The sequence below is a fragment of the Dromaius novaehollandiae genome, chromosome 1 (assembly GCF_036370855.1).
Source record: "Dromaius novaehollandiae isolate bDroNov1 chromosome 1, bDroNov1.hap1, whole genome shotgun sequence".
Taxonomy (NCBI): Eukaryota; Metazoa; Chordata; class Aves; order Casuariiformes; family Dromaiidae; genus Dromaius; species Dromaius novaehollandiae.
In genome coordinates this window covers 96,477,953-96,501,461 of record NC_088098.1, presented here as the reverse complement: position 1 = coordinate 96,501,461, position 23,509 = coordinate 96,477,953, and the positions used below count along the sequence as shown (strand labels likewise).

At 40.9% G+C, this 23,509-nt stretch overlaps 1 long non-coding RNA gene across 1 annotated transcript in view; it reads right to left on the bottom strand.

Moving 5' to 3' along the window:
* Positions 1–22,930, bottom strand: part of LOC135330133 (uncharacterized) — a 102,824-nt gene extending 79,894 nt beyond the window's left edge. The window contains exons 1-2 of the long non-coding RNA XR_010391943.1: positions 22,778–22,930; positions 13,288–13,365 (exon numbers count right to left, since the gene is read on the bottom strand). This is a non-coding gene — a long non-coding RNA (uncharacterized LOC135330133). The remainder of the gene's footprint in view (positions 1–13,287; positions 13,366–22,777) is intronic.
* Between the last annotated feature and the right edge of the window lie 579 nt (positions 22,931–23,509).

The window sequence follows — 23,509 nt, the reverse complement described above, 5'->3', positions numbered from 1 at the left end:
TGTCTTAATTATACAACTCCTTGACAGATGGGATAAGCCTGAACTAAAGAAAAGTCTGTAAGGATCTATAGCTAATGCTTGTGATATTAAAGACAAAAAAAAAAAAAACAAAAAAACCCCACCTACCTACATATGTTAACATACTTTTACTTTGCACAGTTGAAAATAGAAGTTAGCCTGACTTTAGGGATCTGAACTTGGCCACGTTGTGCATGCACACTAATTTCTGTTTCTGTCAAATGAAAAATTGTTCTGTCTGTGCCACTGCTTTTCTATCATAAAAGATCCAGGGATAGATATACTGAGTGGATTAAAAGTAAAACCATCTTGAGATCATAAGTCCATTATCATTTACACTGAGAGAGCCCAACCACAATCAGAGGCCCTTGAGGAACCAGATACAATGCAGTGAGAACAAGAGTCCTCCCTGAAAACCTCACAGTATAAACAGGAAAATGGTGAGAACAGATCCAGTGCAAGGCCAAAGAAGGTAGAGGAAATAGCCACAGCCACAATCAGTGAGAAGTTAGCAGTGAGAGCAAGATGAGAGCTCAGAGATCCTCAGGGCTTGTCCAAGAGCTGTGGTCGAGATGCTGCATCAACCACAGCATATACGGCCATATCTGTACATTTCTCTGTGTACCTCCATGTTCCTTCTTCTTCCCTACACCCACAATGCAATAAAAATTAACCACACATAAGAGTATTACAGGTTAACATAAGGATGGGAAATGGTGGATCATGGAAAAGCGATGTCCTCCCAGTAAAGTTACAGCCCCATCCCTTCCTTTGCTTCACTCCGAAGAGCTTGCAGCAAGTGGCAGAGGTTATCTGCTCCACTTTACAGGAACTGGCAAACACACCATCCACATGCACTTCAGTAGCACCAGGCTATACAGTACTTTTGGGTTAGGTTTCAGATCAATACCACCCTCCAACAAGAATTTTACACAAAACTGAACCAGTATTAAATAGACACCTCATCAGGTTTTGTGGTTCTCGAATCATGAAAATGAGTATAGGAGAGAAGTTCACAAGCAAACAAGATTACAATTATAGATCTCATGGCTTCAAATAACAGCAAAAAGACTCTATAGAAACCTGAAAAACAGAAAACAGCTAATAATGAATGTTGGTGATATTTCTTTTATATACATTCACAATTTCACATATTTTAGGGGCATAAAATTGAATATTTGGCTAATAATATTGTTCTTACGTTGAAAAAACTAGGCTAGAAAGGAAACTAAGTATATATTCTTAAGAAGACTAAGCGTATTCAGAAATTAAAAATAAATTTTTTTTAAAAAAAAAGCTAGATTACCCTGAGGTGAATTTTGACATTAATTTCATTCTTACTAATTTTTGAAACAGACAGGATACTTCATACAATGCTGAGGAAATTCCAGATGGTAAAAGATACTGTAAACACTGGGAGATGAAGAAGTATTCACTGTGGGTTAGACAGCCTTCATTACATACATACCAGTGATGTATACCTAAATTTATGGCACTTTTGATTAAAACATTTTATTTCTTTCCTAGATACTAATGTTGTAACACATTAACAAAAAAATGAGAAGCTGAACGTCTTTTGCTTCCAATGCTAGGTACAACAGCATTTCTTACAAGCCAAGCCATGCAGAAGCACACTATCACAAAGGCCTTACAGAAGGAGCTACTCAGCCTGCACGCACTGCTGAGCATCCTAACAGCAATTTGGCAAACCATAGGCCACTTCTAATGCTTTTTTCCCCCCATTACTGATATATTTAAAACCAGACCCATCCCACCAATACCTTTCACACTGGGCAAAACAATATACTGAAGAGAAGGACTTTCAGTAACAGAACTTGGGTTGCACATGTATCAAGAAAACAGAGAGGAGAGTCGATGGCTGGAGAAACCAGCTCCTCTGTAATACTTTTTTATGTTTTAGCTCTGCAGAAGTTCTGGGACTGATACAAGAACTACTGGATGAATTCTGTGGTTTGTGTTACATATGGGTGTCAGCCAGGATGATGGCAAGAATTTCTTTGACTTTAAATGTATGGATCTACTAATAACAAAGGGAGGCATATATACCACATGCTTTCACAGAGGATACTACTAAAGCAGTAATTTTTCCTTTCATTATTGTGCCAAACAATCTCCTACTAAAATTGCCTTAGCATGAAACTTGATTTGAACAGTTCTTTCCACAATGTAATATATAATGCCCAAAACAATTCTCCTAAAAATGGCAGCAGATTTTAACCAACTAAGTTATAAATAAGTTTGCATGAGGGAAGATGTGACCTGCCAGTTTAGTCAGAATATGATTTCACTTTGTCCAATGTTCAAGAAACTTCAGACAATGTTCTTTGACAATCTTTCATGTCATGCCCCTTTATACATTTAGGAAGGAAATTCCAGGAAGGCAGAAGGGACGCTTGAGGTAGCATCGCAGCGAATTACACACAGCCCTGCTTGCCTACCCACAGCTGCCACCACCACTTCTTCCTGCAGAGAAATGTTAGCGCCGGTATGACCAGAGAATGACTGGAAACCAGGGGGTGTGGGAGCACCATGACAAGAGAGGGGTTGTAAGAGCTTCAAGTGTTGGTGGCTTTCAGATGAACAGGTCACCAAGACCCCAGCACACATCTCCGTACAGCTTCTCTGGACACCCAGGTCACAAGACAGAGGACATCCTGATGACCCACAGAGATGGGATGGGATGGAGAAGCTGATCACTGTCAGCTCCTAAATGGTACAAAAAGGCACACCAAAACCAGTACATGGCCACCAACCTCGAGGAGGTGCTGAAGCCTTGGTAGGTGGCATCCCTTGTCCTCAGTGTCATCGCACAAAATCCTGCATGGACTACTTGGACATGCACATCCTGGTGCCTGAAGGATGAATAGGCTACCTGGACTCACACTCCTCTACACACAAGCTGAATGACTGAAATCAGTCTTATTTCTAAATAAAATCACCTTTCTCTCCTATAAGGTCTCCGGTTAAGATTTGCTACATTGCTGACACAATGGTGAAACATTATTTTCTACAATCTCAGGGCCAAAACCAGGTTTTGAAGGCCCTGCATTTGGTTTGCAAACAAAGTCAGCAACAAAAGACTATCACAGAGAATTAAAAGTGACACAAGGAAGACTCTTTCAATAGCATATGCTGGGACCTGGAAATACCAGAGCTCAGAAGAAAAGCGGGTCTCGTAAAAATGCCCACATATTTTAGAATGCTAAAGCATTCGAGCAAACTCCAACAGACTCACTAGAGACATTCAGCCCTGTCTTATGCTCTTCACAAATAGGTTTCTAAATTAGAGAAGGATTATGGCCTAGGAACTTCAGATGACGTTATTTATAAACTCTGCCATGAGATAAGAGTTACCATTTTTAATTAAAACACAAGGGTATATTAGCAGAATGATATTCAAATCTGGCTTTTAATGTGCTCTTCTGCTCTTTTTGACCCTTTCTATTTATAAGTTCCTAGTCATCCTGCTTTTTAGAGCTAAATTACACTTACTGTCTCCCGTTTACTGCAATGTCTACTTTCTATTTTATGGACAGCTTGTTTTTAAATAGCTTCCTAGAGAACTGTTGCCTTTTTGTTAGGGGACAAAGAAACATGACACTTTTGCTCTTCTGAATTGCTTTCAAAAATTGTATAAATTATTGTCAAATCTGTTTAAAAACAAATGATGTTTTTCCATTTTTCAGAGTGTCAGCATGAAGAATTGATCAGAGCTTGATTTTCCAAACCTGACAATGTCCAATATTTTTTTCATTATAATAATCAAAGAAAAGATATATTTCAAAATTTCTCATGAAGTCAAATTCTGGAGAATGAAGAAAAAAACATACCAAGTATGAAAAATATTTTCTTACATAAATATGAAAAATCAAATCAAATGTAAAACCAATTTGCAAATCAAAAAAGCACCTCACACATCATCATTGCAATTTCTTGTGCTCCCAAACAGGGGAAAAATAAAGAAAAATTTACGTTTGGACAAAGACACTTTCTCAAGTTGGAGTTGCTATCAGATAGCTCCTTGTTAACATATAGTAAGATAGATAAGGGGAAACCAGGGATACTTAGACCATGTACGCATACTAGGAACAGTCACATGTTGCTTCAACAAATTCTGTAGGCTGTTGTTAAAATTAGCAATATATCTTAATACATAAAATTTGTATGGAAATACTACTTAATGAAAAGATTTTAACGTAACTTTGAGATAACAAAGCAACAGTATTTCCCACTATAAATTCTCTAGCTACCTGGGCCTCAGGAGAAAGATTATTTTTAAAATCTGTAACCATCTCATTTAGTATAATACCACAGGAATACAAGATGACAGCAGATGAGACCAAAAGAACTGAACAAGCTCACAGAAGAACTGTATCAGCCAGCAGCCAAGAAACTGGAAAACATGGGCAGAAGTAGCTGCTCTGCTACAGGTTTTGCATAACCCTGGCTAGTCACTTCATACATGGTTTTGCAGTGCGGCTCAGCCTGTCTGATGGGGGTGAAGCTTTGTGACACAGTGTCTGCTGAAACAGGAGATGTTCTGCCTCTCTTCTGCAAAGGCCACCTGTGGTGCATTTCTGCTTACAGCCTTGCTCCAAGCAGATGCTTGCCCAACCACTGCAAGCTGGGTAGGGAGAAACTCCATCTGAAAACTACTCAATCCTTGAGTACAGGGTTAATTTTCCTCTGGTTTAGGTCCTTAAACAAGGTCAGTGTGGAGGTAGACAGTGCTGGCACAAGGGAAATGGTGGCAGCACACAGCTGGCACAGGGGAACATGCCTCCTTTTCAGGGGCAGCCTGCAGCTGTGGCTCGGCTGAGCCAGTGCAGCAGTGCACCCCATGGGCTCACACCCACCTCCTCCTCCTGCTGAGGACACTGTGACCTTCATCCCCTTCAAGCTCCTCTTCTCTCCTATGCCTCGTACATCTCATCTCAGCTGCTCATCTAATCACACTATCCCCTCCATCAGTCAAAAGGAGTCAGGTTATTTTAACAAGTTAAACGGTAGGTGTCTGCTTCCCTCATTCATTTTGGCCAAAACACATTAGGGAGTTCCTCACCCAGCCAGCCCTGGCTGCTCCATGGGAATGTTAGCCTTTAACAGTGATGTGGGGTGTTGGATGGGGGGAGGGGGGAGAGAAAGATTAAGGTGAATATCACAAGATTTTACCTCTTCAAGCCAACATATCTTCAATCTGAAAGGAACACAGGCATAAATAGGAGAGCCATTAAAAGAAGATAATAGCCCCTCCCTTTCTTTCAAAGGTGTTATGAGGATAAATACATTAAGGATTATGAGCTGCTCAGACACTATGACATGGGGGACATAGAAGTAGCTAAGATAGATTAACTGCTATAATAATGCAGAGAGACTTTAAAAGAAACAAAATCCAGCTATATAGAGAGCACAGTACTTTTGTAGTTACTATTTATGTGCCATCTGTGAACAAGGAAAGTAATTAAATCAGCTTTGTTCACGCTTGAGCTGGGCAAATAATGCAAAATAGCTACTTGTAAACTCTTGTCCAAATGTAAATTCTCCTTGATTGCCTTCCTATTCTGTTGACCAACTTTACACAAATATTATAGTGCAGGTACCTTCTTGTTTGTCAGAACAATCAAATGTATGGAGGGAACACACGTATCCCAAATATTTGATAGCTGTGGTGTGATGACCCTTGTGGGTCTGGGAGTGAGACGCTGGGGGGAAAACAACCAATATCACATGATACAGGAGACTAATCACAAAGTGCAAATAGCAAGTTTGGTATAGGAAGTAGCTAAAGTAATAGATATTACTTCAGACAGTGGTGTGCATCTAGCCAGACGTTCAGCCAAAATATGTTAACTCTAAACCATTCTCATGATAATTTTTAGCAACAAAGACTTCTATTTATGTGAGTTTCTACACAGATAATTCATTATCAGAATAAAAGGACTGCATTCATTGAGCTGCTTGCTTCAAATAGATTTTCTTCAGCTCCTGTTCAGAAACAATGCCACCTATACAACAGAGAGACCATAAAGAGAGAGTAAAATGTTATAAACCAAGGCTTGATTTGCTCACGTTGTTGCTGTGCTGTAGCTATGGCTTAAATAGCTCAATGACAGGGTGTCTTGTGGGAAATAGGAAACAGTTAAGCTGAAGGGAGATACAAATCCTGTTCATTTAAATGACTCGGGTATTTTTACAGAGGGTGTACAATCAAAGCATCCTGGCTCCTTGAGAGGCAATCCTCAGAAGGCTGCTCTCTACCAAGCAAAACAGAGCTGGAATGACAATAATGAAAGATTATGATCATTTAATAAGAAACAGTAAAAGGCAATACGATTTATTTTTCCATAATGAACAAAGTATGTTTAGATCCCAGGAAACTGCTCTTTCTGTTTGGCGTTTCTGTGTTCTCGGATTAATACGCAAGTGTACACAGAGCCCATGCTCTCTGGATATCATAGCCACCATCTTAGCATTTCTGAATGTAACCTGTCCTATGGGAAGAAAATAGGATTTTACAAGAACAAAGGGTCTCTGCCTGATAAAGATGAGACGCCTTATATCAAGGGCCATTCTCCCATTAAATAAATGACCAGACCAGCAACTTTCAAGACAAGGGTTTTGGGTTTTTTTTTCAGAATTTTGAACAAGGCCACTAAATACAAACTGTGATTGCTCAGGTGGATGAGTTAAACAGAAAGTAGTTTTAAACACTCACATTGTCTCTCCGCCTACAGCTTCCTTAGGTCAGTAAGTGCTTCTTTGTAATTCCCATTTTGTCAGCACTACAATATCACTGCAGTATCTGCCATGCAGAGACAAAAAACTGAGTAGGAAGGAGCTGTCAAATAAAAAAGGATCTTAAAGACTGTAAATCACCATAGTATGGAGTATATGGTGAGGGTAATCATTAAAAACATATCACTCAGTGGGAACAGTTTCGTTAAGGGGAGAGAGAGAGAATTCGATGACGTTGAAGGCTTTCAGCACTACACAAATTCCTCTGAAAATGAACTTTGCAGCACTGTGCTAGGTGGCCCAAGGGCCTAGCCCAGCATGAATTCCTTCAGACACCACTCATAATTAGGCCTTTTCTTCAGTGTAAAATAAAGATGTTGATTTCGCAGTTCTGTTCAGTATCCTGGTTCTCATGTCACAAAAGAAACAAGCTTGTAGTATATTATGCAGTTGCTGAACTAGACCATCTTCAGGCATTTGTGTGCCTGCCAGACAGATGACACGTCCCTCAGACATTTAAATATGAAAACTCCAAAAGCCCCTAAAGACACTAGGAAAGTAAAAGAGATGGTGAGGCCCAGAAGTGATGGGTCAGGAGGAAATGAGAGGGCAGAAAGAGCAAAATGGCCCAGAAGGAGGCAGTTCCAAGGTATTTTCATAGCCGACAAATTCCACACATGCTGGAGGGCAACCCCTGTGCCAGTCAGATCCTGCTTTGCAACTGAGGACAGCTCCTTATGCTTGTATAACAACACATCTAAGAGAATGATCAGAAACACTTTTTTGCAATACAATTGTGCACTCATCAGAATAACATGGTGTTTTGGAACTTGGGAAGCCCCAGCCAGATTAGAGCTATAGTCATTGGCTTGTAAACCAATATATGCTTGCCATTTTTGCTTCATGGACCATGTTCTGGTATTCACATGGACTTAACAGTTGGCATAGGTCTCCCCAAATACGATTTTCAAAGCCCTTCCAATATTTTTGGAAGACATCCCTTCCAAAGCAGTTGTTAGTCTTTCTGTAATAGCCCTAGGTTTGCTCAGGATCCAAAGCGCGGGTTTATATGTCTAATCTTTTTTACAGCTCTTCCAAAATCCAGGTGTCAATGCTCTTCCGTAGCAGAAAGTTTCAGCTCATCTCAGCAGAGATGTAAAAAGTTCAACTTAGAAATGCAGAGCCTATGTTTAAGGCAGAAAATGATAGTTTGAAAAAAAAAGATAGAGGGCTCTGTACCAACAGTCTCTGCAAAAACTGCAGTTTGGGAACAGAACTGGTAATCTGAAATGTGTTTGGTGGTGGGGAGGGAGATGTTTGAGGTTTGTTTGGTTTTGGTCACATTTTAACAGAAAGCAATTAATATTTTGTTCTAATTGGGATAACAGAAAACTCCCAGGATCAGCCTATTCTTCAGGACAAATGGCATCCAGAAACGAAAAATATATTTATATATATATTTCCCCCTGAAAGGACTCAGGGAACTCCCATATTCCCTGATTCAAAGGCAAATACCTCTCTTTCTTCAGGTCTAGGGACCAGCAGCTTCCAGTAGATTCCTGTTGAGTCTGTCCTACGGCTGAAAAGGCACCCCTTCACACACTGCCTTGGATGCTGTGGAAGTTCATAAGACCCCAGAGATTCTGAACACCATATTTCAGGCCAGATCAGAAACAGCATTCCAGTGTTTAGAATTTACTCTGGAGGATGCAGGACAAATGGAATAAATCAGCTCACTGAAGGAATTTTTAATTGCCAAGGCTCATAAGGGAATGCACATTACCTAAGTGTGTGCTGCCAGAGCTGGTCGTTTAAAGTTAGCACAATGTGATTTATTAACACATATTCACCAACCCTCTTTTACTGAATTTGTCCAGCTTTATTTGCTGTGTTATCATATAAGCAATTAAAAGATCCATGAAGTTTCTCATCTTTTCTCCCTAGAAAGGCAGCCCTAAAGATAGCCAATACTTGATACTGGCAGCAATGCTTGTAGCATCTAAAGCTGAGCAGTGATTATCCTCCTCCTGATGGAATTAGAGAGAATATTAAACAGCTTAGGCAAAAGCCCTCTTGAAAAATGTTCCTCGTGTTCTATATTTTAATGTACAGGCACATACAAACAGTAACAAAAAGATTAGGAATACAGTATAAAGTGCAGAGATTGCCTGCAGGGAAAAGGGTTTTGTGTGTCGCAAATCTCTACAAAGATCTACAAATTACCTGAAAAAAAGGAAAATACAAGGCACAAGATGTGGTTAATGTGGTTTTTGGAGAGACTGCTCAAAGATCTGAAGGCAAAAATGAATGTTCGCTGAGAAATCAGATGGCAGCCGACTACAATATATATTAGTTTGTTCATGGTTACATGACAGGGATAAGGGAACTAAAATAACCAAATGTGCTAATGTTAGTCACAGGGGAACTGAGATGGATTTTATAAATATATTTAGTCTATTAAATAAACAGAGGGAAACAATTAGCAACAATTACAAACAGCTTATTTAAGCAGTCTTTAATAAGCTCAATGGCTTGGAAAGGAGGATTTGTTTTAAAAGTGAGAAAAATCAGACTCCCCAGTGAGTGACTAGTTACGGACCATCTATAAAACCCTGAGGGACCATTTGGTCCTGCTGTAATAAACTGTGACTTAAATTTTGCCCTCTGTGTATCAGCTGACATTCATCTGCCTCAGAAGAACCCTTTGCCGCTCTAGATGCAAAAGTCAGATCCCCAGAGAGAATTTTTCCTTTGATCCTTCAACTCTAGTCTTAGCCATGATCTTGCCCCTCTTGTGGTACTGAGGTAGTGCCTGCATGGTACAGAGGAATGAGAAGCACCCAGTTTGGAGATGAGGAAGCCACTGGGCAATCCGCGTCCCAGCATGAAGGAGTATCCAGGGAGTTTGCCATGCCCCTAATAAAGCTATGGTGCCGTTGATGCTGCAACTGGTACAAATACACTTTGAAAAACAATAGGCAGGTCTTGAAAAGCAAAGGGCACTATCTATTGATGAACAGGACAGACATTTGGAGATTTTTACGTTCCATGTTTGCAACTTTTAAGACAATCACCTTGAAGAGTACCACATGCATTCAACTGAACTGAGATCAGCCTGGTCTTCAGAGAACTGGCCAGAGAATTTATGGAACGCTATGTGACTAACTCTTCTATAAAAGTCACAAAAACCATGAAAGCTTCCACGGGGGGAATGAGGGAAAATAGTATTCTATTAAACAGGAGTAACTGATTACAGTACAACCTCTTTCATACAGCAGGAGACATATAAGAGACAGAGGTGGCAGTGATGGCAAACCATATCGTAATTTTTTAAATGGAAAAAGCAGAGAACCAAAGCTGTCCTTGACTAAGGACAAGGATGTCCTGGACTAAGATAGTATTTTCCTGCCTCCCCTATGATGTTATCCCATTGCATTGGAAACTGCAAGGAACAGCTTTCAGTACTTTTTTCTTAAGGGTAATCACACCACATCTAATAAGACTCATAGTCACAACCGTTGATGTTACTCTGCCCCTCATTTCATAGAAGTGTGTCATTTATACTCTGTGTGCCATACTCTGTGTGCCACACTAAAATACTGCTCTTGCTCACTATTTACAGTTTGACAAGTTTCCCCTCCACACTCCCTCACACTGTCCACCTGGTGGGCGCCTCACCAGGCGGTCGTCAGTGAGAAGCAGTGTTATATCAGACCAGGCTGTTGCAGACATGGATCAGGAGTACAAACAGGCTCCGATCACCAGCGGGGAAGAGAGTTCCTATACAAAACCATCAAGTATCTCAGAGGACAAAACTCTTGACAGCCCATCACAAAGCCTCACCTATTTCCTTATCTCAGACCATCAGCAGCCTGTTTCCTGCCAATTGCTCCGTTTCCATCCACTCTCCACAAACACACACACATACACACACACACACACTGGGCTCAGGAAAATGCACTCCATTCAATTCTGGGTAATACAGAGGTTTTGAAAAACCGAAAGATAAATTAAGAGCACCGTGGCATGCATTCATTGCTTTAAACCTTGCACTGGAAATCAGCAGTCAAAGCTGAGACTGGGGCTCTATTTCTGTTTAGCTTGCCCTCCCAGAATGACCAACACTCCATCTCTGAATGACCTGCACACCTTGCTCTCGGCATAATTTCAGCTCCTCTGGAAAGCCTAGCCAAAAGTAAACATCCATTTCTTATCGCTCCCAAAAGGATTTCTTTAAGACACTTTACAGTGTGGGACTAACAGCTGGAAAGAGTAGAGGAAAACACAGAAGTGCCACATGACTGCTGTTAGGGCTCCAGGTTGGGGATATTCCAGGGGTTACTCCAAAACGTCTTTCCTTCCCTAAAATTCCTGTCACAATACTGTCATAAACACACCCAATTTCTCCCAAGATCTTTCTCTTCTAGTTCTGCTTACAATTTCAGCACACTAATATGCTCTTCTCCTTTCCTACAAGTACTATCATACCATCAGACATATTAAAAATGACTCTCTAGCTGAGAAATCAAACTGTATCAGAGTGAATTAAGAGAGGATAAAAGCTGATGGGTATTATATCTGCCCAGCAGAGTATAACTGCTACTGGACAAAGCGATATCCCATACAATATGCCAGCCAAACAAGTTCACTGAAACAGGCCAAACAATAGTCAGAAATGCCAGCTGCTGGCAAGAAGAGACAGAAATCCAGCTCTGCAGATGGAGCAGCTTAAGGGGAAAGTTTCTACTAACCCAAACCAGGCACATCATAGTTGTTTCTACACCCCCTAGACCTTCAAACACACACCCATGCACACCCCCGGATGCTCAAATATCCAATTTGAACAGGAAGAGCACAGGCTCATGAAAACAAGCAATATTTGTATTTTCATGCTCATCTCATTAATTCTATCTTTTCCCTTGTCTTCACAAGCCCAGCAAGAGAGCTGATTCTCCGGGGTCACTCCCCATCTCCGAAACAACCTGCAGGGCTGCAGGCTGCACTTACTCCTTTCTCTCTTCCACCCCACTCCCACTTCAAAGTCTCACATGGTGAGCACAGCAGAAGGAAAGAAACCACAACTGAAACTGTAAATTCAGAGATGCATGTGAGAGAGAAGACAGGAGGCAAAAGAAAACAACACCAAAGAGGAGAGCAGTGGCAGGGTTCAGAGCAGACTTTGATTAAAAGAAGTAGCAGCTGGATTTGGAGACCCCGGATAAAAACCCAGCCAAAAGGGTCATTCTTTATCTGGTTCAATTTAAGTACTGTGCTGTAAAAAGGTCGTATTGTTTTTTTTTTCCCTCTGAGGAATAGGCTCAGTGAGCACTCCAGAAGTGCTTTATAACACCCGTCAGTTCTTTGCTCCTTACTACCTCCATTTTCATTGCTTTCTGCACGAGGCATCCCTGCTCTCCCCAGCGATGGGCTTAATATATCCTCCTCTGATGCCCTCCAACCTCCAGCTGAACGTCCCACTCTCCATTCCTCCCATGGACCCATTCACTTGCTGTCCTCCAAGCTCCCACCCATCCTGTCCCCTCTCAGGGACTGCGGGTCCATACTGAGAGCATGGTGTGGGGGTAGGTATGGGGAGCTATGGCTATACCACAGGGTCTTTGTGGTCCTTCATACATAAAATCACAGCGACGTTTGGAAGGAGGTTTCAGGTCATATCCCTCAACGTGGTTTTCCCCTTGCCAATTTTCACAAGGCTAGCTAGTGCTGTGCTCCTAGCTGCCTTCCATACACATTAAGGGAAAGGGTCAGGGAGTCACCCAGTTAAAAGGCACCATGGTGATGCAGGCAGAGGCAGGCAGAAGCAAGAAAAGGAAAAAGTGCAAAAGCCTGCCATGTGACAAGCCTGGGTGGTGTGGATTTTGGAGGAGGGCTCCGACAGAAAGGGTAATTGGGCATATCACTGCTGAGCAAAGGTACAGCTCTGAGAAGAACTAAACCATGATACAAATAAGATGAGGAACCGGTACCAAGGAAGAACAGAGGAAAAAATGAAACAAGTGAGAAGATGTCAGGGGAAGAGAAGAGGTGGAAATAACACAGCAAGTCCTGCTGCATATTTAAACTCTACAGTCACTTCCTGCATATCATTTTGTATTTAAATTGCATGTAACAAATACCTTGATGCATTTAGGAAAATTGGAGCAATTTTTCCATATTATTGTTGTCTAACTATTTGTCTTCTTTTGCTAATTCCAGCAGGCTTAGATAAAGACTATGAAGAGAGAAAAAAACCTTGCTCCAAGCCACACTAGCAAAAAATCCATTTACTTCAAGTGATGTTTCTATGGGCTTATACCCATATAGCCATGAGACGAATTTGTACCAGGCAGTAAGGTGGAAAAGGAAGGAGGAGGAGAGGGGATGGGAAGAGAGGGTGCTCCCTTATCCACTCCCTGTGACAATATCAAACATTTCTGTCTCTCTCTGAATGTTAAACAGTCACCTCTGAATACCCATCACATTGAGAAATGTGGAAATTTCGAAGATACATACTTCCTGAGAGATGTATATCAAGCGCTTCTCCGTAAGTACAGGGTTATCGTAGTGCTGACCACAACACTGGTGTATCGTCTGCAATGAGAGGGTAAACCATAGTAAAGTGAATTGCTTAATGTCCCTTCCAGAGCTTATGGCTATGTCTTGAATGTCAGCTGTGGGTGGCAAAATCTACATTCACCATTATAAACTGCTTAATTATTTACTTACACGTACAAGGACTTAGTAAATACAGATCAGAAAAGGTGCGGAGATTGAAGTCCTCTGTTTACGTTCACCCTACATTGCTCTTAGTTCTACCCAAGTGTCTTCGTCTGTCCGGAGAGATCAGACAGAAGGACACTGTTCTGAAAATTGTTGTTCTTTAACGTTCGAGAGAAAAACAAAGATGCATAGTCGTGAAATAATGTTGTGATCACCCACTGTTACACAGGATGGAAAGAAACAGAGGAAAAGAATTAAAAAAAAAACAACCACCGCTGGACAGATTTTCTGAGAAACATATTTTACATGGATTGAGCATAAGTAACTTGGAATTAAGTTTATAGGGGCACACGAGAAAGGTGTCATGAGAACTTGGTGCCTCCCCTGCTACGTTAGATGCTGAGCCTCACCCAGTTTACTAGGCATTTAGTACATTTTCATGTTCCAAAATGTTCTTAGTAGTCTCCTTCAACACAGCTAAGAGCCTGGGGAAAATACCTTCCTTACATAGTAGAAAGCCTGAGAATAGTTTCCTGAGAGTGAGAGAGTGTCTATTGCAACAAATGTTTGTTCATATTCTAAATATAGGTTTCATCAGCACCTCATTGATAAAGAGTTAACAACTGATATCAGTTAACTGCTCCAGGCAGTTATTACAGAGTACAGCCTGTTTGCTTACTAGCAGAAGACATAAAAACCATGTCTTATGCTTATACTTTATGCTATTCATGCCTATGTTCAGCATTTAGCAAAACTTTCCTAAACTATTTGTAAGCAAAACTTCCAAAACAAGGTGCCCACTCACACTATGGACTCACTACAAGTATCAATTCTGCCAGTAAAGGAAGAGAAATTTTTGCAACCAGCTGACAGCAAAAAGAGGACAGATCCCCATGTCATTACAGAGGCCTTGCTGAGGCATGTAACAGGGCCGGTCAAACAGGCAAGAAGTAGTAGAGGGATCCGAGTAGTGTGTTACCTAGGTAAGGACTCTGGAGAGATGCTCTACCTTAAATCTGATTTCCAGAAAATCTGAAAATAACTGTCCATTTTACTACAATTGTATCATTGCCTTTATAAAGCACAAATACACACCCATATTAAAAGATAATCAAAAAGACAGCATTCAAACCAGCATTTGTATTAGGTATAGACAAATGTACGAGTTCAGCAGCAGCAAATCGCCCAGAGAAATAGATCTCTGAAAACAGTTTAAGTTACACTGGGGGACATGTCAAGTTCCTGGTCTTTTCCTCCAGCCACTTGTACTAAGTAAGCTGGCCTGTGTTTCCCTCTAGATCTGTTTTGGGTTTTTTTTTGTTTTTTTTTTTTAATTTCAAAAACAAACTAAAAGCTGTATGGAGATAGAGAAAGTAGTTTAAACAACACATCTGCATATTTTCCACAGGTAAAATGCCTGTGCCCTTAGAGAGAAACTGACTGAGCTCTTTCCAAATTCTTAGTCACAATGTAGAATCTAGTTTCAAGAAGAAGGAAATGTGCTACATCTATTTACATAATGTATTATTTTATAATATGTAATGTACTGTCTTATTTTAACATTATGTCAATTATTTACCAAAAAAATGCTTTAATAAATTTAACTGTGTTGCTTCCACTTATCAACCACTTTAGAATAATTTAAAGCTCAATTCCTGATGCACTGAAATTATTCTAAACTGTGCATGCTGGCAAACACAAAAACCTTTTTACTCCCCATTTGCAGAATGACATCTGCTCTATTTCCACTTTGTTTTCAGATGCAAGATTACTTTAGCATTTTATTTCTTAATCTGTCAAATAGCATTGTCAAAAATGGGGGAGTACACATACTTTTCAAACCCCCGTAGATTCAAAATTACAAAAACTGCACATAACATTTACTTACTTAACAGACAAAAATCATATAAACTTTCTTCCTTTCTTTTATACAAATGTCCCCTCTGCTAAAATGAAAAGTCTGCAAACATTTGTAACTACAAGAAGGGAGAAAGGCTGACAGATTTATTATTATAGAGTGAGGCTGCATAGCTAAAGTGGAAGGTAGCTTTCCATTATTAGCTGAATTTTCAGCCAACTCCATCTTTCTATTAGCGTAAGGTTCTATTCTGGTCTCAGGCACATCAATATAAAGACATGATAAAAGCCAACATTCCTGTTACATCCTCTAGCACATAAAGTTTTAGCCAACTAAGAAACAAACACCCCAAAAATAATAATGAAAATGGTGTTTTCTTTATTTCTTTTACAATCATTCTACATGTCAAAACCAAACACACTGAACAACAGGCCCTGGAATACCTGAAGAGCAGCAGGTAAGTACACTCCCACTGCCATTTATTGCAGCACCTCATGAGGTCTTCCTACAGCAGCTTCATGCTTTGCCTTGGCTTCTAATGCTCTCATCTAGTAAAGGTTTATTCACCTGCTTATCTTGAAGTCCCAAAGAATATCTGCACCCTCAATATTAAATATACATGGATAGGATCTCAGAAGCCAAGGGGTTTTTGTTTTTTTGTTTTTTGTTTGTTTTAATATAAGCAGAGTCAATAAAACACATTAGTGGAATAAAGTACAATCTCTTTCCCTAGTCGAGGGATTATGCCTGGAGAGCCTGGCATTTTTTTAATTATATTTTTAAGTGATCCATTTCTAATCACCTCCTAGTTACTTATTTGTTTGAGATTTGCAGAGATTTTTCTTCTGATTGTTGCAAAACTGAAGGGGCAAAGTGCAAGTCAGCTCTGGCAGCACAGACAGCACTGACTGAGGGTGAAAAGGATGGGACTTGTTGGTCCCAGGCCAAAGGGCCTTGAGAGCATCAAGGAGCAAAGGATGAGAGGCTTGGGAAACAGCCTACAACGTGGCATCGGAGAGCAACAGCAACACACAGACAGCAGAAGGAGCCGACTCCAGAAAACTCATGCTTTTTTAAAAAGATCAGTTTGATCCACAACTATAAAAAAACAACACACATTGCTTATAATTGCACGGTTACCATATGGCATCGCTCCTCAGCAGAAGTGTTCAAATACTGTATGAGAGCATTTCCACGCTTAAAAATATTTGGATTTCTTTAACTTCTACTCTGGATGTCCTGGTACTTTTAACACTTTAGTTTGAAACAATTATACCACATCTGTAACACTGATTTCTGTCACCACCACTTCTGTTGGTGCTGCTTTTCTTCAGAAGATCTCAGGGCTCATTTACAAAGTGGGTCAGCATCATTAGCCCCATTTTACAGATGAAAAATGAAGGTGCTGTAGATCAGCCTACATTATTAAAATGAGTTCTCAACCCTAAATTCATTTTACTGTCACTTTCTCTGAAATATTCATTTGTACTTCTGCACTGGGGGTATTTTTGTCATGTATTTCTACCTTATTTCAAAAGTACCTGGATCATATTAGGGCCCCTTTTAAGCCTTCTCAGAACTCTACATAAATAAAAATAGCACAGTACCAGCCTCCCACAGCACTTAAAAGACATCCGTCCCCTCCCTGAGCTTACCCCTCAATCTGAGCATGTTCTACTTTAACGCCAGCATCTTCAGACAAGCTCCCTCCTATCTGCCCCCTGCTCAACCTATTGCCACATCTGCACCTTTGCTCCTGCCACTATGGCAATACACAGCATGAAGTGCGAGGATATCATGCTCGCTCCAAACTCCTTTCAATTTCTATGACAGTCACCAGTGGCACACTGCACTCGAAACCATCCATCTTCACTACCTCTAGGCAACATATTGATTCTGGTTTGTTTGAGATGTCTGCTGTATTTTGTACCCTTTCAGAAGAAAAGCCAAGATGTCTCAACTGCTTCTCCAGACACATTCACATGGGCTTTTCTCTCTCCTGAGAACAAGGCACTAAACAAGGGCAGAAGGTCAGGAGCTGCCTTAAACTCAAGGATGAGTTACAGTGCAATGCTAATCTTCCTTCTCCTTCCCAATTTTTTTTTCCTCCAAATACTAGCACTTAAAACAGAGCATCTCTCTTCTGAATTAACAGAGGTCTGGTTCCACGGCCTCAGCAGGGTGCCTTAGCATCCAGTAGATTTAGCACCTGAGATTTCATCCCAACTTTCCTTCTTGCATATGACACAAGAGGTTTGTAAGAAGAATGGCAATTGATGCTGCTTCTAGGAAAACAGTGAGGCCTGGCTCTATTCCCAGCCATAACCTTAGGAACCAGTCGCACAAGAAAGGATGCTCACTGCCTACCCTTGGGCATGATGGGTTGCTCCCGACTCGTCTGAGAGAAGGAGCGCAGACCATCTTTTGACATTGACACCCTGCTCTTACACACACTCACATGAAGAAATGAAGTGGTGGTGCCCTTGCTGAAAACAATCGCCTGGCAGACTAGGGAGAGCCATCTCACATGGAAGAAGTGAAAGGATGGAGGTTGAAAACGAACAACAAACAAACAAAAAAACAAAACAGCACACATGGCATATTTAAAAATTTTATCTTTCTAACAGTTACAACATATTCTGACAGGGCATGAAAAAGCTGTGATATTTTTCTGTGAGCATCTTGCTTAACTACACTTAAGCAGAGATTCATAGGTTAGAAAGGCCGAGCACCGACAGAAAGGCCACCTTCTTTCAAACTAAAAGTGCTTTCTTCAAGGCCTGGGCATATTAAAGCCACTGATAGAGAATTTAAGCTGACAAAAATGCTTTTCTTGCTACTGACCTCACTCTCAGAAGCAAATTAATCTGGGTGAGATTTTCAACGATACAAAAATCAGACTTCAACATGAAGTTCAGCCTGAGGTTCACACACACTTGCAGTAAATGCTTAATTTAATAGAAATAAGAAAAGCATACAGCATCAAGAAAATGGTGATTTTTTTAGAATCTGTGGGTATGTAAGTATTTCAGGAGGAAAGAGGGGATCATTTAATTATATTTTCTCCTTCCCTCATCTCCACCACTTACTGTCTCTTGTCTAAGTGCACTTTAGGTCTTAGCAAGTAAATGAACAGATGCTAAGTCTTTCAGTGCTCCTGTTTTTAAGAATGCTTATTCCAGGAGAAGAATTTTCTGAAAACATATGGTGAGCTAAATGTATTGAGGAATTTCTCAGCTGGCTTCATCTGTGCAGGAACCTACCCCTCAGGTGAGACATTCAAAATCCCCAGCATTTGGTCTACAGTATAAAAAACCTCAGGCAAAAAGCACGTATCCCAGATAGTGGACTGGGAAAAAAATTTTTTGCCTTTCTGGTTGTCCTAAATATCTGATCGTGATTCACCCCTCACTGATTTTACAGTGTTACAGAGCTCCATTCACTGCAGATCGTCATCATATCAGCCACGCTGATAGTGCCAAACCTAACAAAAAGACAGGCTGCAGAGCGCCCCCACCTTCTAAGAACCACAGCATTAAACAGATGATCAGAAGTCAAGCTGGCTAAAATGAGCCTTCAGTTTCTTCTGATTTCACAGAAGTTGAAAGAGTCTGACCACAGTTCCTATGAGCAAAAATATTTAGCCCATCAGAATAATAACATATAGCCCACGTCAACATACAGCCTCTCTCTTGACAGTGATGCTAGAGAGCACCAAAGCTTTTCCCCTTTTCCAAAGGAACATCCTCTGCAGACCATCTAATCATGAGAGAAGGACAACTCTGATCCTTAACAGCTCAATTAATATTTCTCTATTTTTGTAGAAACAAGCTGAACATAAAAGCAAAGGATGTTAGCAACATATAAATAGATGGGATCAAACACTGGATGTTGTGTTTGGTTCTTCATCTTAACAAAAGGATTTTTAAGCAGATGACTAAGCACACCAAGTGGCATAGTTAGGGGGATGAAATTAAACAAGTACAGTTGCATCAGCAACATTAGACCCTTAGCTATGCATGAAGCACAGTATTAGAAGCAGTGGCAGAAAAGAAGTCCCAGATAGCAAGTGAAACCTGTGCAGTCTGCCTTTTTGCTGCATTGGCAAAGAGTAGCGGTAAGCACCCAAACATACATTTTCTGGTTTTGTTTTGTTTCATCCCTTAAAAGGAATGTTTCATCCCTTAAAAGGAAGCCAGCCCTGACATTGCAATGCTAAGCAACAAGTGAAAACCAAGCCATACATTACTGGTTCAAATGTGGAGTCAAAGAGTGAATAAATTCTGCTTGCAGCGGCCTGTTTGTTCATACCGAAACACTAACAATGTTAATCTGAATGCAGCTCATCACAGATGCAGGGAAAGCTCCAGGGAAAAAACTAAAGCAAGCTTATTGGGGAGGATGTCAGGTACAGATAGCTGAAATCCCGCTTTACCTTAGGTCTTTTTTCACAGCCTTCAGAACTCCATCAAAGTAGTCACTATACCTTTGCTTTTCTTAATCCACTGATACAAGGCTAATTAAACCACTGAAAAACATACAGAGCTGTCAAGTGTTATATAGCAAGGGAGAGGCAGAACACAGTGAGACTTTCATGATCCTCCACAGCATGAGCTGAGCTTTTGCAATAGTGTGTGGATCTGCTTACCAGCACAACCAGTTGGTTGACCTGCTGACCAGACACTGTACAGGGTCGTGAATCAGAAAAGTTATAGCAGCTGGGGGTATATTTCAGTCTAGCAGAGCCCCATCCTCAAAAAACGTCTACTGAGCAGCACAGTCTCCAGCAGAAGCCTGCAGCTGCAGCTACTGCCTCATCACATATTGCCACATGCATCAGACATGAAGCCATTTGAGAGACCTGATCCCTTGAAATCAAAGTCATTTGGTGAAAGCACTTGGCCTGTCTTATGTGGGAGGGGAGACTAGATTAAAAAAAAAAAATCTTCTCTTAAAATTTCTGCAAAATAATCTCATTTTAAAATTCCTGCAGTCTTGATGTCTGCCGCGGTGGCATTGCACATGTTGCACTGCATGTATTACATACATCCAAACCAGCATCCCATTTTGCCTTTCTTTTCCAAGTATGGCACTAAATTTAATTTTATCAGAGCAAAAGAGGAGTGTTAGGAAAAGCAGTATGGGGAGAGAAACAAAGTAGCTTGGTGATAGGCACCAACAAGCAAGTCACTTTCCATTCTGACAGGCTTGGCATTTCTCCTTTGTCAGGACTAAGCTCCATTATCTCTGTATTTAGCTAAGAGTGTCCAAAAAAAGTTGGAGAGAGAGGAGGATAGAAAAATCACATAGTATTTTTTTTCCTTTTTTGCTTTCTAATTTAAACATTCATGGGGAAGCAGAATTGATCAAAATGAACAAAATATTTCAATTCTTTTTTCAATTTTGTGTTAACATATTCTACTTCTTTATTAGGTTAAATAGACTTGAAGTGGCTAGGATAGGAAAACATAAGTAAACAAAGAGCTTTTGAGTTTTTGGTTATTACTTTTTACATTTTAGTGAGGGCAGTTTAATTCTTACTGTTTGCAAAACTGATGACCCCAAAACCCATTGAGTTTCCATAGGTCACATTAACTAGAACAAGGCTAGTACAGGGGTATAGCCTAAATTCACTTAACCTGAGATCAATATCTTATCTCTTGCAAAATACTGTCTTCAAATTTAGAGAGATCATCTTTTTCTTTCTTGAGATTTTTCCAATTTTGGAGCCCCTCCAGAGGCCAATATAGTCTCTTTGCAACTGAATGAGATTTTCTGTTTTGGAAACATTCTTCTTTAAGTGTAGAAATGTTCAGCTTACAGACATTTTGCCAGGAAATTAAAAAATATTCTGACATTTTCACAGACTGAGTTTGATCACTTTATGTTCAGCTCTAAAGATAACCAGCCAAATCACAGTCAGTTTCATTGTGATCAATTCAAAAACAATTGAAGCACAGCTAAAATGATCAATGTAAAGAATATGCTTTAACGCGATTACTAAAGAATGCAATTATGGATCACTAAACCTATTAAAGGAAGTTCAATCTACGTTAGGCAACTCCATAGCTGTAAGCGTATCTCTGTATTAATCTTATTTACAGCCTGGTAGACCTCATAAACAGGAATCAAATTGCAGCTATTTTAAGAGCAGTATTATGCAGCTGAGCAGAAAGAGAGGCTTCATCTAGGCATGGCTTTGGATGAGATTGCGTGCGTGTGGGAAGGAAAGCTTTTGTTCAAGGAAGATGTAATTTTTGACTGTGAGAACATGGGGTCCCATGGAAGACATTCAGCAAAGCATTCAGCTCTTCCCAGCACAGTGGCGATGGTTGAGACAACAGATTTGGTTTCTCACATTCTGGGGACCCAGGTTTGTATGTGTCTCTAAGTTAAAAGTTCATTTTCCCCTTCTGACTGGAGGTTAAAAAAGAAAAAAAAGAAGAAGAAGAAGAAAAGACTTTACAGGGAGTTAGAAATGGCATCCTGAGAAGCAGATGGACTGGGAGCAGGCCCCAGGGTAACGGGAGAGCCGTACCCAGAGCAGGGGCAGCAAGCCAGGCGCAGGCGACACCGCACTTGCTCCACTGCCGGTACATGTTGCGGAGCACAGTGTGAGTTAAAGATGCTCTGAAGCTGCCCTAATATTATCCCTCAGTGCCCTTGGCTGTGCTGGCACACAAAGGTGGATTGCCGCTGTCCTTTCTTGTTACCTTACATTGCGATTTCAAAGAGAGCCTCTGAGATCTGGGGTCTCGGGAGCTAGAAGTCACACTCCTTTTTCTGATCCAAGGCTAGGGGAGGCTCTCCTCCTACTCCTAAGATATTCACTACCTCTCTTCCTAAATTACTGAGTGACACTTTACTGCCTGATCCTTGAGCAAAACCCTCACTATTTCTCACCTTAGTATCTCTGATCCACCATACATTTCTCTCTCATTGCAGCTTATTTCATTAAAATTAGAAATGCCTAACTTTGCTTCACTCTTTATGTCTCCAAGCTTGACTTGCACACTTTTAAAATAAAAAAAAACCAAAAGATGTTATCAAGGCCTCTCCAAAGGTAAAACCTCAAAGCTAAACATTAATAAAGTTGTCACAATTTAATGCCGTATCATTTTTTAAGCAGTTTCATTATAGGCTGTTTAGCACTGGAAAGGTTACGACTGGAAAAAGTTTAAACAGGCGCGTACTTTGTTTGCCTGTGAGAAAGCACTTATTGAACTCGCCGAGCCTTGCACTCCAGGAGACTCCTGCTCCCTTATCAGCTGCCGGCAGCTGTGCTCCAGGTCGCGCTGGCTGCGAGAGAGGGGAGCGAGGCTGGCCACAGCCGAAGCAACACCACCAGCTGCGGTCCCCACACCCAGGGGCTTCTGCGAGAGTGCAGGAGCTCCACCACTGACCCCACACCCCAGCCGCACTCACCATCCGAGTGGCAGGTCCCACATTGGGCTCATCACGCCCAGCATGTGTCCCAGACATATGGTCAGCCTCCCTCTGTCAGGTGACCCAAAGCATGGCTCATCACGTATCAGCATCTAGATAATCTGAGAAGTCTGTAATGTCTGTGACTCCTTGGCCTGAGCAGTTAGCTAATATTCAGAGCTCTGCATCCATTCAAACGAAATTCAGAAAACAAATGACCCGGTGTCAATTGGTTTTTTAACTGCAAACATGCTCAAAAAACACCCACCTACCTTTCAAATACAGCAGGAGCCGTATGTATGTAGCTTAACAGTTCCCCACCTCATAAACCTCAAGTCTCTCTCACATACTCTCTTTCGAGAAGCAACCACTTCAGTTGCTGTCCAAACACAAATCTCTTGCTTGCTCTTGCTACATGTGCTGCCTGCAAGCAATAACCCTGCCATGTTATTGCAACCAAGGATACTCCTCAGTCCCCATAGTTTGGATGTACCTGCCACACATGCCAGGCACCTTAGTCAAGGGGGGCCAGTATCCGCAGCTTTTTTCGTCACTGATAAAACAGCTTTGTTACTTCTCTGGAGTCATTAAAAGGTTTTTTCAGATTCTTCAGAGAACAGCTACCCCTCCAGCTGCCAGCTATTAGTACCTTCCAGCCTAACATAGGCTGTTTGCATTATTTCTGTAATGGGGTAAATTAAGCAAATGTATGTATACATATATATACTTATA